The sequence below is a fragment of the Eriocheir sinensis genome, chromosome 3 (assembly GCF_024679095.1).
Source record: "Eriocheir sinensis breed Jianghai 21 chromosome 3, ASM2467909v1, whole genome shotgun sequence".
Taxonomy (NCBI): Eukaryota; Metazoa; Arthropoda; class Malacostraca; order Decapoda; family Varunidae; genus Eriocheir; species Eriocheir sinensis.
Window position 1 is genome coordinate 9,372,043 of NC_066511.1, and position 16,139 is coordinate 9,388,181.

At 41.1% G+C, this 16,139-nt stretch overlaps 1 protein-coding gene across 4 annotated transcripts in view; it reads left to right on the plus strand.

The window, feature by feature from the left end:
- Positions 1 to 16,139, plus strand: part of LOC127004779 (uncharacterized) — a 356,605-nt gene that overhangs the window by 256,946 nt on the left and 83,520 nt on the right. The window lies entirely within an intron of this gene.

Below are 16,139 nucleotides of genomic sequence, written 5' to 3' on the forward strand. Positions count from 1 at the left end.
TGGCTAAAGTCTTGTCGTTGAACCCTCGGCAACAAGGCTACGATGCGGAGATTAGTAGACACAATGTAAACAAGCTGAAGGCCATTTTTATGCGTGTGTCATTTAAGTTCCATTTAGTGAAACAGTGTGGGGCTACAGTCAAAGCAAACGAGATGAACAGTTACTGATTTATCTTAACGCTATCATTTTATCGTTTAAGTTCTTTTGACTTCTTTTTGCCTTGCGTTTGTTAGAGAAATATTGGCTTTACGAACTATACGGTGTCCTGGTGGGAAAGAAAGAGATAGGGGACAACAGATAGGGGAGGGAGAGAGGTTAATAGGAGAGAGACTGAGGAAGAAATAGTAAAAAAAGAAATGTAAGAAGGGCTGAGAAGGGTAGAATTGCGTGCGGCGAAGGAGGAGGCGGATGAGGGACAGAAGATAGGGAAGGGATAGAGATTAATAGGAGAGGGACTGAGGAAGAAATAGTAAAAAAAGAAATGTAAGAGTGGCTAAGAAGGGTAGAATTGCGTGCGGTGAAGGAGGAGGCGGATGAAGCATTGGAGGAAAAGTGGGACGTGAGGGGAGAGGGCAGGATAATTACCACCCTCGAGGAGCGCTTGAGGAAAATGGTCGCCGCGTTGTCGCTAATGGCACACTTTTTGTTTCTAATGTAGGTATTGGGGTGGGGAGGGGGGGAGGTGATGCAGGGACCCCTTTCTGAGTTTTCGGCGTTTCTCAGTATGTTTCGGCAACCAATTTTGTGGACTTTTAACCTGAATAACTTGCAAAGACAAACTGCGTAAATAAAGAACAACCAGAGAGAGAGAGAGAGAGAGAGAGAGAGAGAGAGAGAGAGAGAGAGAGAGAGGACACAGACACGCAGACGGACACACACACAGTAGAGGTAGATACAGAAAAGAGAGACAGACAGACAGGCAGACAGATAGATATAGATTTAGTGGAACAATAACCGAATTAGTTTGTTTTAATTTGTAAATACCTCAGAAATCTTGTGGTATTTGAAACCAAGATAAAGGCGAAATTATAAAAGCATGTGTGCAATGAATCCGGAAATGCGTCGTTAGTGCAAGTTATGAGTCGGCGGCATCTGGCAGCTCGGCGTGGCTTTAGGCGGGCAAGAGGTCGGCGAGGACTTCCCTCTTGACCGCTCTGTCTCGGCTTTGCTCGGCTCAGCTCGGCTTTGTTGCTGTTTTTTTTTATTTGGGGAAAGGTGTTCGCAGTAGTAGTAGTTAAGGGTAGGCGGTGGCTGAGTGGTAGCGTGCTGGGCCCACATTCACCGCGTGATGGACGACGCGAATTCGAATTCCCACGCTACCACCTCGGATTTTTCAGTCACCGCCGAGTGGCTTAAAACTACCTACATGATGTCCTGAAGACCACCCATCAACCCGGACTCTGGAGGAAACCGTCCAAGTTAATCAAGAGCGAGTTCCGGGTGGCAGCATGAGCCAAGAGAAGATGGCGCCACTATAAGCACTTGCCTACGCCATGACGGGCTGGGGACGACTACCATCCAGGCCCCTCAAGCAAGCCTACCGGCGCAATAGGCGTAGACGTAAATAAATAAAAAAAGTCGATCAAGCAAACACGCGAATCTTTTTTGAGAGGAAATCGTAAGACTGGATTTTTTATACTAGTTTTCACCTTTTTCATCTTACAGCAGGATTAGAGACCTGAAACTCAAACACAAGATACAACGTTTATTTAAAGCTGGCAGACGTGAATGAACTAACAACACTATAAGATACGTCGCCGTGAAGGAATTATCAATACATGAACTTGGGGGAAATTCTGAGTTTTCTTATATATTAACATTTCTCGATGTTTTGGAAATCCGTAGTACATTTTTTTTTTGGGAAAAGTGCATTGTTAAAAACACAATCATAATTCTGTGTTGCACCTACAGCAGCTGTCGTGATTGTTTTAATCAGCCGGATAACATCACGACAGCACTCTGGTCAGGCACAGCCACCTACTCTTCTCCTTTCCAATATTGATGCAGGTATTTTTGATAGTTAGTCACTGTTGTTGATTAGCGAGATTTATAAGCTTTCAATGTAAAGTTTCCAAATAGATATAATTTACCCTTTGAAACTTTATGGCAGTCCGGCGAGCTAAAAGTAGAGTATCGTGCGAACATTTTCCTTTCCCTGGCTTGTGAACGTTTGTCGGTGAGCAGTGATGTGGACACTCGTCGGTTTACGATCAACCCCACGACCTAACAAGCCATCGCGAAGGGACGAATACTGTGAAAAAATTGTACCTCGCCTGCAAAACCGTCGGGAGAATGAATAATTTCTTTGATTAGAGAATTGGCCTGAGCAGAATGGAGCACTCTTTCGTCAAACAGAGAAGTGAGAAAAATGTTGGAGCTTCTTTGTCTTGCAGGGAAGTTGTAATGATGGTAATTATGCTCCCTGTCCAGGATTTACTTGATTATCCTTAACATATTCAACACCCCCACCACCCCTACCTCCACCCCCACACACAAATGCACACACACACACACACACACACACACACACACACACACACACACACACACACACACACACACTTACATTATGTGCCGCGAATTATTGTCTCAAATAACTTTTTCCTTCGATGGGACGGCATAGATCTATTGGGATTGTGGTGAATAACTCCGTACATTTCAAACTGAAGATATTTATTTTGCTTTTTTCCGTACAAAGATACGATTTTGTCGACAACTTTTGTAAATTAATGGCTGAGAACGTGATTAGGATTATGATGCTTAATGAAACCCGTGGATGAAAGCAGCATTGCACTGGATAGTCACCACAGAAATGTTTTTTTTTGCAATTTTTCGTCATATCTCGCTCGAAATGGCCGAATAAGAAACACTGTCTAAAAATCCGAATGAAGCGCCGAGCCCTGGAACGATGGAGCAGGAAGAGCAAGTAACGCAATGGGGCGGCAGACCATTAGCGCCGCGCCTTGGAGCCCGGCGCCTGCAGCTGCCACTTACGGTCCCGCCAGAGAAACGGGAAAAGCAGTTGCTGTTTGTATACAGTTCTTCGTGGAGTTTCAGAAGTCATTGGCCACAAAGAAAGGATGCACCCCATTTGTACCATCATGGGGTCAGATGGAGTTTGGGTTGCATTTTACAAAAGTCCTCACTCTATTTATGCCTTTACAATATGTGAAATTTTGCTGGTGCCTCCCGAGCGTGCAGTATGTGATATTGCGATCATTAGTAACCTTAAATTTCGAAAAAAAGATAACGGGGCAACAAATTAAGTTAATTAAATGTTTAGTGTAGTTACGTTGTAGCTTTTGTGAACAAAAACATTACATTTTAGATTCACAAGGTTTCCCCGCGTTTTAAAACTTGTTACGACATTTTGGCGAGTGCGTCAGGAATAATGAACGTGACCTTCCCTGCTTTTTTTCTCCCTCAACAATTTTTGAGTCAGGAAACTTGAAAACTCTGATAATTGTCTGCACGAAAGTTTATGTAATGGCAAACTACATTAACATAGTCGCATAAAAAATATGTTAACTTAACTGTTATAAAACAGCAGCAAGTCACCCGAATATCGAGTAGGGTTTTTTTTTCGACAGCTGTTGAGAGCAGTGTGAATGCAGGGACTAAGCGATCACTCCCCACGGGAAGTATTTACTGGCTACAACGACCCGCGACTTGTTAGGCGTTCAGTAGACGTCACAGGGGAGTCGTGAAGCCACACTAGCTTGTGGCCCGGGGAAGTGTAGGGCCTGTCAAAAAAGGGATAGAAACAGTAATCGCGACGGTGATAATGATCTGCAATTTCCTCCCGGAGTGCTGAGGAAACTTTGGTTTGATCCTATGTCTAATTTATTAATATAAGTTGCGTCCGAACAATATTGTTTTGTCATACATTTATAAATACACAAGTGTGGGCTAAAGCTTCATGTGTCACACTGAATAATGGCCCTCTGCTGATTCTCGGTCATCCGACCCACAAAGTGATGGGACGCACGTCGACTGGTGCCGGAAAGGCCTTTACTTGCAGCCGGTGTTTGCAGCACTGAATAATGTAAGTGCAGGAGGAGGAAGGTAAGGTTACATGCAGGTCTGACGGCTGTATTGTAATCGGAGGCAAGTCTTCCTGAATGGTAACAGGATCGCCACGGCTGCAGTAGATCTTGTAATATTTCAGCATTTCGCATGTTTTAGTACGTGCTCTCAAGGAAGTTCTAGAATCCTCAGCAGCCTCACCGGGAAAATTAATAAGTTATTGGAGTTACCGTGTTCCGGAGCTTCTTGTCTTCAAGAAACGCTCCCGTGAGTTTGACAAGGACACTTCCTGCCTGTGTCAATCACAGGATGTTTGATTCGCTGCATTGTGAGCCTCTGCGAGGGACCTTCTGAGAGACTCAGGGAGCCCTGCAAAGATAATTGGTTTCATATCAGTGAACTTGGCAGAATTTTTAAAAAAACGTATTTTTTAACATATACACAGTTAAACTGCAATAAAGTTGTGTTTAACTTTCTCAGTGTGAAGTTAACCTTTGATTGCAAATACTGAAAACATAGACCAGATACTTGGCCTCTTGATTAACATAACCATTTTCCTTAACAGATCGTGCAAGTCTCACTGATAAAAAGCAAATAATGACGCTAAGATACTAAAAGGTATTTATAGCGGGCATTGGTACAGGTGTTTTTGTCTTTCAGTCTAAGTGGTAACATTTCTTTCCTTCACTGTTATGTAGGAACCGAGAACAGACAAATAGATAGACAGAAATAGACAGACAAAGAAACACACACACACACACACACACACACACACACACACACACACACACACACACACACACACACACAACCCCCCCCTCCCCCCAACACACATACGGAGCAGAACAAGAACATGCCCACCCCAACCCAACACTTCGCGGCACTGGGTTTTCTTTCCTTCCCTCTCTCCCTCCCGCCTCGCCTCGCGCTCTCGCCTCGCCTCCCTCGCGTTGCACCGCTGCCTGAATGCCGTTTGTTGTTGGTCCGCCGCTTCGCTTCCATGGCATCGATTGCGCGCGTCAACGTTGGTCGTCCTGGAAGTGGTGGTGTGGTGAAGTGATTGTAGTGGTGGTGGTGGTGGTGGTGGTGGTGGTGTGCTGCAATGCTAAATTTAGATCACTATTTTCCTTTTCGTGGCATTTGTGCGGCGAGGCTGGTGGTGTGTGATGGAGCTCAGAGAGAGAGAGAGAGAGAGAGAGAGAGAGAGAGAGAGAGAGAGAGAGAGAGAGAGAGAGAGAGAGATTCTTTTTAGCGCTTTTTAAAAATTTTCAGTGAAACAGATTCAAATATCTAAGCATTTTTTTATAGCTCTTGTTGACTAATTTGCTTGACATCGATACATTTTCCAGCCGTGTTTTCTGTATTTGTTTGTTCATATTAAGTTACTGAACCATTCATCCAGCAGGCTGCCCTCCCCTCATTGTTTATATGTATATGGTAATTTTTATTATTTTATTTATTCCTTTGACATTCACAAATATTTTAATGACTTAATTTTCATGTGATAGAAAATTTATTAGATATGTATTTGCCCTTCTTCACAGTGGAAATTAGCGTAAATATCTTTTATAGTATTTATTTATATTCATATGTTTATTTTTTTATATGCTTTTATGTTTATTTTTTACATGTTTTTCTTTTCACCGTAAGTATATCATTATTATCATCATTAACAAATACCATTCCCTGCCTTTGGTTCTAGTTTTTAATTTTGACATAAGCATTCCGTAGACTTTGTTTGCATCACGCGACTCCGAACGTCCTTCCCTTTATAGATCAGATATTTTCAAGCCTGTAACTTTATGTGCATCAGCTTTCGTGTGTCTTACATATTTATCCTGACCACTGTCAAAAATCATACACATTAAATGTTTGTTATGATTATTCTTTTTGGCCCACAGACTGAACCCTCTCCATATGCACACTGACGTTCAATACTTTTCTTTTAGCATTTCCACCTACATCTTGACAATCCACAGTAATTGAGTTTCAGAAAGAAAAAAAACATAAATATAAATATACGATCCCAGAATACGGATATCCTGAAATCTCTTAAAACTGGCTTCGGCTCATTTGCGAAAAGTCCAAAAAGGAGGGAAGGAAACTGCGCCCAGAACGTGCTGCATAAAAAGCCAATTTCGAAGTGTCATTATATATTTATTTTTCCCGCGGGAGATGAAACGTTTAATATTTTCCGGAACTCATCAACAGCACAGAGCGAGCGAGGCCAGGGCGGCGCAGCGGAAACAGGACAGATCGGGAACGGCGTGACTGAGAGAGAGAGAGAGAGAGAGAGAGAGAGAGAGAGAGAGAGAGAGAGAGAGAGAGAGAGAGAGAGAGAGAGAGAGAGAGAGAGAGAGAGATAGAGAGAGAGAGAGAGAGAGAGAGAGAGAGAGAGAGAGAGAGAGAGAGAGAGAGAGAGAGAGAGAGAGAGAGAGAGAGAGAGAGAAAAAAAAAAACTTATTGAAAGGTTTGGGGGTGATATGAAAGGGGATTGGAGAGAAGAAAAACGAGAGAAAATGAGCGATGGAGGAGACGTAAAAAAAAGTGGGAACAGAAGATAACTAAGAAGAGAGAGTGGGATCTTATTTGCAGCAACAGAAAGAGGAAGAGAAGGAGGAAGAGGAGGAGGAAGGGAAAGAAAGAGGAAGAGAAGGAAAAAGAAGAGGAGTCGAAACCTGAGTATAATTTGTTGTAAGAGAAGCAAAATGTAAGAAGTAAAGAAAATTGTCACATACAAAAAAGGAAGAATAGAAGGAGGAGGAGAAGGAGGAGGAGGAGGAAGAGGAAAATGAGGAAAAGGAAGAGGAGAAGGAGAAACCTGGGTATAATTTGTTGTAAGAGAAACATAATGAGAAAAGGAAAGAAAATTACTACAGAAAAAGGATAAAGAGGAGAAGGAGAAGAAGGAGGAGAAAGAATGATGGTGATGATGATGATGATGATGAGGAGGAGGAGGAGGAGGAGACAGTGTTTTTATATTAGAGAGAGAGAGAAAGAGAAAGAGAAAGAATAAAAAAAAAAGTTGCAGTGGGTAAAGTTAGAAAATGGAGCAAGCAAAGAAAAAAAACAAAGATAGGAAGAAAAAAAGGATAAGGAGATAGAGAATAATAAAATGCACTGAGTTCGCAGGAAGAGGAGGAGGAGGAGGAAGAGGAAGAGGAGGGAGAGGAAGGAAAGGGAAGAAATGTACGAGGGCGATGAAGGCATAGCTGTTTACGATATCTTCTCCTTCCCCTTTCCTCCCCTTTTCCCCCTCTCCCTACTTCCCTCCTACCCTTTCTTCCTGCCAATGCTCTCCCTCCTTCCCTCCCTCCCTCGCACACATTACAACTTCAACTAGACAAACGTAGGGATAAAAATCTCGGACAAAAAGAAGCACATAAGCCAACACTTTTCTATTCTCTCTCTCTCTCTCTCTCTCTCTCAATGGGCACTTCCTCTTCAGACTTCTTTTTAGTGTTCCTTTAAATTTTCTAAGGTTTGGTTGTGCTTCCAACATCACCATCACCACCACCACAACCATCACCACCACCACAACCATCACCACCACCACCACATTCACTATCACCACCATCTCAAATGCATTGGAAAATTATATTAAAAGTTTATGTGATGAAAAAGAAGAATAAGAGAAAAAAATAAACGAAACAAGGAAAAGGGAAGAGGAAAACCTGGAAACACGGATGAAAGATAAAGGTTGAAATATGCAAAGTGTGACGAAAGAGGAGGGAGAGTAAAGATTAAAAGAGAGGAGGAGGAAAAGGAGATAAAGGAGGAGGAGGAGGAGGAGGAAGAGGAGGAGCTTTGGGAAGTGATAAAACTCGTATGGGATGAATCCAAAGAGGAGGGAAAAAAAGATAGACGGATAGAACAGGAATATCAAACAGGAGGAAAACAGATACGGAGAATAAAATAAAAGAGCTGACCATACAGTAAAAACCTGGATTCATATACTATATCTACGCGTGGCGGCGGTGCTCATCTCCGTCTCGTTGGCCTTAAAAAACTACACGCATCATAAACTCACGAAAAAAAATAATATAAAAGAAAACGGGAAGGGATCGACTCGTAAAAGAAGTGGAGGAGAACTCAATAAATGCTGGAAAAAAAAGGAGAAGAGGAATCTAGGTGAAGGAGGGGAGGGAGGGAGATGGGAAAATCGTTCTTGGCGGATTGATTGCGTTGGAAATTGAAGAGATAAACAAACAAAGGACCTAAAATTTTGTACGGAAAGGAAAAAATGGCTCAAGCTTCTGTGTGTGTGTGTGTGTGTGTGTGTGTGTGTGTGTGTTTGGATGCTTGTCACTTTTTTTCTGTTTTCTTCTCTTGTTCTCTTTTTTTTTCTTGTTCTCATCTTTTTCTTGTTCTTTTTTATATTCATCATCGTTGTTATTTTCATATTTTTTTATCATATTCTTTTTCGTCTTCACCATATTTTTCTTGATCTTGTTTTCTTGGTTTTGTTCTTCTTTCTCTTCTTTTTCTTTTTTTGCTGTTTTTGCTATCAACTGTACTCTTATTATTATTATTATTATTATTATTATTATTATTATTATTATTATTATTATTATCATCATCATTATCATCCTCACAATCCCTGTTTTCCTTCTCTGCGGGTTGTAGATTGGGATGCTGCCTCTCCCTCGCTCTTTCCTTACTTTTTTGTATTTTTTCCAGCAATGAAAGGTTACAGCCTTGGCTTGGAGGCCATCCAGGACTCGGTAAAAACTCACTTTTTATCGGTTCTCTTCCTCCACGGCTCTTCCTCCCACGCTCTGCTCCTTCAGGGAGGCACGCATGGGTTTGCCTAAGATCTTGGAAGAGAACGTTGAATGCGATGGTGGTGATGATGATGATGATAATGATGATGATGATCGCGCTGCTGTTTCTGTTGCTGATGATTAAAGTGACAGCTGTCGTGATGGTGGTGGCGGTGGTGGTGGGGGCGTTGGTGGCGGAGGCGTTGGTGGCGGAGGCGTTGGTGGCGGAGGCAGGTGCAGGATGTTATGTAATTTGTTAGTTTTAACGATGTAAGGGTATTGCACACACACCCACGCGCGCGCACACACCGAACCCCCGCCCACATACACACATTCACCTTCCCTCCCCCCCACACACTCATCCTCCACACTATCGTAACACTTTATTTCTTAATCGTTGGTGTTATCGTCGACCAGTGAATTTCCAAAGGTATGGTTTAGATCTTTCTTTTCTCTTTGATGGTTTATAAATATAGGCTGTCCGGATGCTGTGTTTAAAATCTTTGTATGTCTTGGAATCTGTTTTCTTCGGCTCGTTGAAAACTTTCCTCTACCTCAAAGAGAAAAAATACCTTATGTTTGTTGCTAATATTTATGTTTTTCGGCATGAATTTCTGTTGGTTGATAGCGTTGAATAATGTTTCACAGACCAATGTAGCAGAATCGTTCTGAATTCTATGCAAAACTGTCTGTTGCGTGATTATTCATTAAGTATAACTCAAAGGCTGCTCTTTGCTGTATTCTTTTTAGTCGCATGTAAACATTTTCTTATAGCTCATTTTATCCATCCTAAAGAAACCGGCTTAACGATGAAAGCAGTGTGATTATAAAGATTAGACTTTTCATTCAATTCAGTTTTTCAAAGAAGTCAGTGATGTTGTTTTGTTGCTTTTTCTTTTTGAGGGTGGAATTCTAGAGGGATTTGCCAGTGAGAAAATTATAAAAAAAAAATTCGTATTTCAAAATAGGGTCAGATAATGGGAAAAATACTAAGTTTTGCTACAACGAAAAACAGAGAACGGCAGCGGAATAACAACACCGAGATAGTGATAGAAACCCTGAAGGACAAGGCTGTGCTACCCGCCTTTAGATACATCGTCCACGTACAGCACGTAAACAACACTAATGACAAGGACTTAGCCCCGAGAATGGCTTTCCCTTCCTGTGTTGCATAACCTTACACCCCGAAAAGAACCTCAAAGGAAAAGCTGGGAATATATCTCCTGTTCAGCAACCACGAGACGCTATGTGGAGACGGTTTCAAAAGCAAAAGTATAAGAAAAAGCGAAAAGGTGTGTCTCTTGTGGGCGGTGCCAAGTGAGTCTCATCAGGGAGCCACTCCACCGTCACGGCCAGCGCCCCGAGACAAGTGTTAGCATTCTTCCCTGCCCTCCACACGAACACTCCTGCCTCTCGACATGCTCGCGGACCCATATTATCAAACATTTCGGGGCCGAGACAAGTGTTAGCATTCTTCCCTGCCCTCCACACGAACACTCCTGCCTCTCGACATGCCGCGGACCCATATTATCAAACATTTCTGGGATTACACTCACATATTTGATAAGGCTTTCGTAGAGGTTGTGTTACTGCCATGGGTATTTTTATGAGCCTAGTGATAGTTTGACAAGGCTTCAGCACCATGAATACAAAAAAAAAAAACTCATAAGAACCCGATTCGTCTCTTTTGTGGCTTTTGGAAATATTCTCTGCCTCCCAACATTCCAGCGTTCCCGTATTCTCAAACATTTTGGGGTTTACACACACATTTGACAAGGCTTTCGTAGAGGTTGTAGGTATTGCCATAGATAATTTTATAAGCCTAGTAATAGTTTGACAAGGCTTTTGCTCTATAAATGTGGAAAAACACGCATAAGAACCCGACATTCCATCGTGCAAATACTTCTCAAACATTTCTGGGCTTACACACAGATATGACAAGGCTTTCGTAGAGGTTGTGTGTATTGCCATAGATAATTTTATAAGCCTAGTGATAGTTTGACAAGGCTTTTGCACCATGAATATAAGAAACAAGCATGAAAACCTGACTTATCTCTTTTGTAACCTTTGGAAACACTCTGTGCCTCCCTACCACCCAGCGGACTCATATTTTAATACATTTTAAAACATTTCGGGGCTATTACATACACATATTTGATAAGGCTTTCGTAGAGGTTGTGAGTACTTCCATGGGTAGTTTTATGAGCCTAGTAATAGTTTGACAAGCTTTTTTCATCAAGAATATGAAAAACAACAATGAAAAACTAACATCTCTTTCGTGGCCTTTGGAAACACAGTGCATCCCGACATTCCAGAGTAAACTATACCCATATGCTCAAACAGTTCTTGGCTTACTCACCCAAATATGATAAGGCTTTCGTAGAGGTTGTGTGTACTGCCATGGGTAATTTGATGAGCCTAGTTATAGTTTGACAAGACTTTTGCACCATGAATGTGAAAAACACGTATGATAACCTGATTAATCTATTTTGTGACCTTTGGAAAAACGTTGCCTCCGGAAAAGCCTGCGGAACCATATTCTAAAACATTTCTGGGCTATTACATACACCCACATTTGATAAGGCTTTCGTAGAGGTTGTGTTACTGCCATGGATAGTTTTATGAGCCTAGTGATAGTTTGACAAGACTTCTGCACCATGAATGTGAAAAAATACCCATAAGAATCCGACTAATCTCCTTTGTGGACCTTGAAAATGTATGCCGTGGGAGTCGAGAGCGTCTGAGAATATTGGCCTGTTAGACTCCTGCTCCCAATCCTCAACCTTCTCGCCTCGCACATAATCCTTCCGATATTTTTTGAATGAATTGTGACCAAGATATCCTAACATCTATTACGTTTTCTCTTTCAAGATTCTTTTCCCCTTTATTCTATTTTGGGCCTATATTTTGTGAGAGAAACGTAACTGTCATGTTTTTTTGTGGATCCTTTAAAAGTTGATAAGTGGTTATGTTGTGGAAGGGAAAAAATAAGAGGAAAAGGTTGAGAGGGGAACGGGAAAATGATGGTGCTATGGAAAATGGGGAAATAAATCAGTCCGAGACAAACCTTAACTCATTCCCTCCGTTTTCTCTCTTCCCTGTCTCTCCCTTCCCTTCCTTTCCTTTCTCCTCCCTTCCAACTCCTTCCCTTCCCTTCTTTCCAGTTCCCATCTTCCCTTCCCTTCCTTTCCTTTCTCCTCCCTTCCAACTCCTTCCCTTCCCTTCTTTCCAGTTCCCATCTTCCCTTCCCTTCCTTTCTTTTCAGTTCCCATCTTCCCTTCCCTTCCTTTCTTTTCAATTCCCATCTTCCCTTCCCTTCCTTTCCTTTCTCCTCCCTTCCAACTCCTTCCCTTCCCTTCTTTCCAGCTCCCATCTTCCCTTCCCTTCCTTTCCTTTCTCCTGCCTTCCAACTCCTTCCCTTCCCTTCTTTTCAGTTCCCATCTTCCCTTCCCTTCCTTTCCTTTCTCCTCCCTTCCAACTCCTTCCCTTCCCTTCTTTTCAATTCCCATCTTCCCTTCCCTTCCTTTCCTTTCTCCTCCCCTCCAACTCCTACCCTTCCCTTCTTTTCAGTTCCCATCTTCCCTTCCCTTCCTTTCTCTTCCATTCCCTTCCTCTCTTAACTTTCCCTTTTCCTTTCCCATCTCTTCCGGCCAATTCCTTTCCATATTTTCCCCATCTCTCTCTCCCTCTTTCCCTTCTCTTCCCTTTCACCATCCTTGCTTCCATTTCCTACCCTTTCATTCCGATTAATTATCTTTCTCTCCTTTCCCTGCCAGCTTCTTTACCTTTCTATTCCTTCCTTGTCCTTCCTTTCGCTGACATTATTTCATCCCTTCAACGTCATTCCCCTATCATTCTCTTTTCTTACCTCTCATTTCTTCCAATCCTTTACCTTCCCTTCCCTTCCTTCCTTTCCCTGCCCTTCCCTTCCCTTCCCTTCCTTTCCTTTCCTTTCCTTTCCTTTCCTTTCCTTTCCTTTCCTTCCCTTTCCTTCCCTTTCCTTTCCTTTCCTTTTCTTTCCGTTCCGTTCCGTTCCTTTCCTTTCCTTTCTTTTCCTTTCCTTTTCTTTCCTTTCCTTCCTTTCCTTTCTCTTTCTTTACCCATCTTCTTTTTTCCATACCTGACCCCCTTTCTACTAAGACCCTTCACCTCATTCCTGCCCTCCTCTCTTCTAAGACGCACTATCCTCATCCTTCCCGCCTTTCCAACGATTTCTTTTTCTCCTTTCTCTTAATCCCTCCATTGATCTTTCTCTTTTTCATCTCCTCTATGTGACTCCACCCCTCCTTTCCTCTGTCACTCATCTCCTTTCCCATTCCATCTATCGCTTCTACATGTCTCCCTCCCCTTTCATTCCACCGGTCTTCCCTATGATCCCTTCTTCTTCCCTATCCCTCCCCCTATGGACCCTTCCTTCGTATCGGGCTGCTGGTAAAATCGGTAGCGTTCCCTTCCTAAGCCTCTCTCTCCCTCTATCCTCTCTATCCTCGACACTCCTTCCAGCCTGAATCAGAAAGGGCAACGGTGTAGGGTAGTCAGAGAGAGAGAGAGAGAGAGAGAGAGAGAGAGAGAGAGAGAGAGAGAGAGAGAGAGAGAGAGAGAGAGAGAGAGAGAGAGAGAGAGAGAGAGAGAGAGAGAGAGAGAGAGAGAGAGAGAGAGAGAGAGAGAGAGAGAGAGAGAGAGAGAGAGAGAGAGAGAGAGAGAGAGAGAGAGAGAGAGAGAGAGAGAGAGAGAGAGAGAGAGAGAGAGAGAGAGAGAGAGAGAGAGAGAGAGAGAGAGAGAGAGAGAGAGAGAGAGAGAGAGAGAGAGAGAGAGAGAGAGAGAGAGAGAGAGAGAGAGAGAGAGAGACAGAGAGAGAGAGAAAGAAAAAGAGAGAGAGAGAGAGAGAGAAAGAGAAAGAAATAACGAAAGAGAGAAAGAAACAAAGAAAGGAAAAAGAAAGAAAGATACAAACAAATAAACAAAGAAGAGCAAGAAAAAGAAAGACAGAAAGAAGGAAGAGAGAGAGAGAGAGAGAGAGAGAGAGAGAGAGAGAGAGAGAGAGAGAGAGAGAGAGAGAGAGAGAGAGAGAGAGAGAGAGAGAGAGAGAGAGAGAGAGAGAGAGACCTAAAGCATTATGAGAAAATAGCAGAGGGAGAGATATAAATTTGTAAGGAGTTTGAATTTTAGATAAAGTGAGGAAGGAGGAAAACGTTGCAAGATATACGAGAGGAAAACAAGGAAATGGAAGTAAAATATCAGCGGTGAGCGGGAAAAGGAAAAGGAAATGAAGGAAGGGATACGCGAAAGGAGAAACTTGGAAATGGATAAATGATATAAAGAAAGGAAAAGGATAAATAGAAGTTATACGAGAGGAAAACAGGACAATAGAAAGAAGGTTTAACGTTGAGAAGGAAAAGAAAGAAGAAAAGAGGGGATACGCGAAAGGGAGAACTAGGAAATGGATAAAGAAGATGAAAAAAGTTTGAGGAAAAATTGAAAATATACGAAAGGAAACACAGAAAACAGATAAAAAAAGGATGAACGCCGAGAATGAAAACGAAAAAAGAAAAGATCCACATGAGGAATAACTAGGAAATATGAAGAAAAGATGAAAGCTGAAAGGGAAAAAGAAGAGGAAAATAGAAGACTGTGAAAATGAAAACAAAAACAAACTCTGAAAAGGAAAAAGAAAAAGGAAAATAGAAGACACAGAAAGGAAACACTAGGAAACGAACAGTAAGACTAACGACGAGAAGGAAAAGTATGAGGAAAGGAAAAGCGAGGATAGAGTACAGAAAAAAAATAGGAACTAAAAAATTATGACGAATGAGAAGGAAACGGAAGAGGAGAAGAGAAATTACACGAAAGAAAACCAAAGAAATTAAGAATAAAAAAAAAGTTGATAAGGAAAAAGAAGAGAAAAAGGGAAGATACAAAAAAGGAACTGCAAAGGAAATAGGAAACTAAATTAACGCAGTGAAGGAAATTGAAAAGGAAAACATACAGGAAATGAAATCTTAGAAGTGGAAAGCTGAGAGAAAGAAAATGCTGGACGAAAGGAAAATAAAAAACGATTGAAGAGGAAAATATATAGGAGAGGAAAGCTGGGAAAGGGAAAACTAGGAGGGCAAAAGCTAGACGAAAGGAAAATAGAAAATGAAGAAAGAAATCTGAAAAGGAAAAGGTAAAGGAAAATAGGAAACACAAGGCAGGAAAGCTGGAAAAAGGAAAGCTAGGAGGAAAAAACTGGACGAAAGGAAAATGGAAAATAAAAGAATGGAAAGCTGGAAAAAGGAAAGCAAGGAGGGAAAAACTGGACGAAAGGAAAATGGAAAATGAAAAATAGCTCTGAGAAGGAAAAGGGAAAAGAAAATAGAAAATACAGAAAAGGAAAACTAGTAAATAGGAAGACTAGGAGGAAAAAAGCTACGTAGATGAATGGAAAATGGAGAATGAAAAAAGAATCTAGAAGGAAAAGTAAGAGGAAAATAGAAGATGCAGGAAAGGAAAACTAGGAAACAGAAATGATATATACGGTAAGAAGAAAAAAGGAAGAGAAAAATAGAATATACATCAAAGGAAAACTAGGAATCAGAAATGATATATACGGTAAGAAGAAAAAAAGAAGAGGAAAACAGAATATACAGGAAAGGAGAATTAGGAATCGGAAATGATGTAAACGGTAAGAATGAAAAAAGTAAGAGGAAAATAGAATATACATCAAAGGAAAACTAGGAATCAGAAATGATATATACGGTAAGAAGAAAAAAGGAAGAGGAAAATAGGATATACAGGAAAGGAAAACTAGGAAATAGAAATTATATAAACGGTAAGAACAAAAAAAAGAAGAGGAAAATAGAATATACAGGAAAGGAAAACTAGGAAATAGAAATCATATATACGGTAAGAAGAAAAAAGGAAGAGGAAATTAGAATATACAGGAAAGGAAAACTAGGAAATAGAAATGATATAAACGTTAAGAATGAAAAAAAGAAGAGGAAAATAGAATATACAGGAAAGGAAAACTAGGAAATAGAAATGATATATACGGTAAGAAGGAAAAAGTAAGAGAAAAATAGAATATACAGGAAAGGAAAACTAGGAAATAGAAATGATATAAACGGTAAGAAGAAAAAAGGAAGAGGAAATTAGAATATACAGGAAGGGAAAACTAGGAAACAGAAATGATATATACGGTAAGAAGGAAAAAGAAAGAGGAAAACAGAATATACAAGAAAGGAAAACTAGGAAATAGAAATGATATATACGGTAAGAAGGAAAAAGAAAGAGGAAAACAGAATATACAGGAAAGGAAAACTAGGAAACAGAAATTATATAAACGGTAAGAAGAAAAAAGGAAGAGGAAAT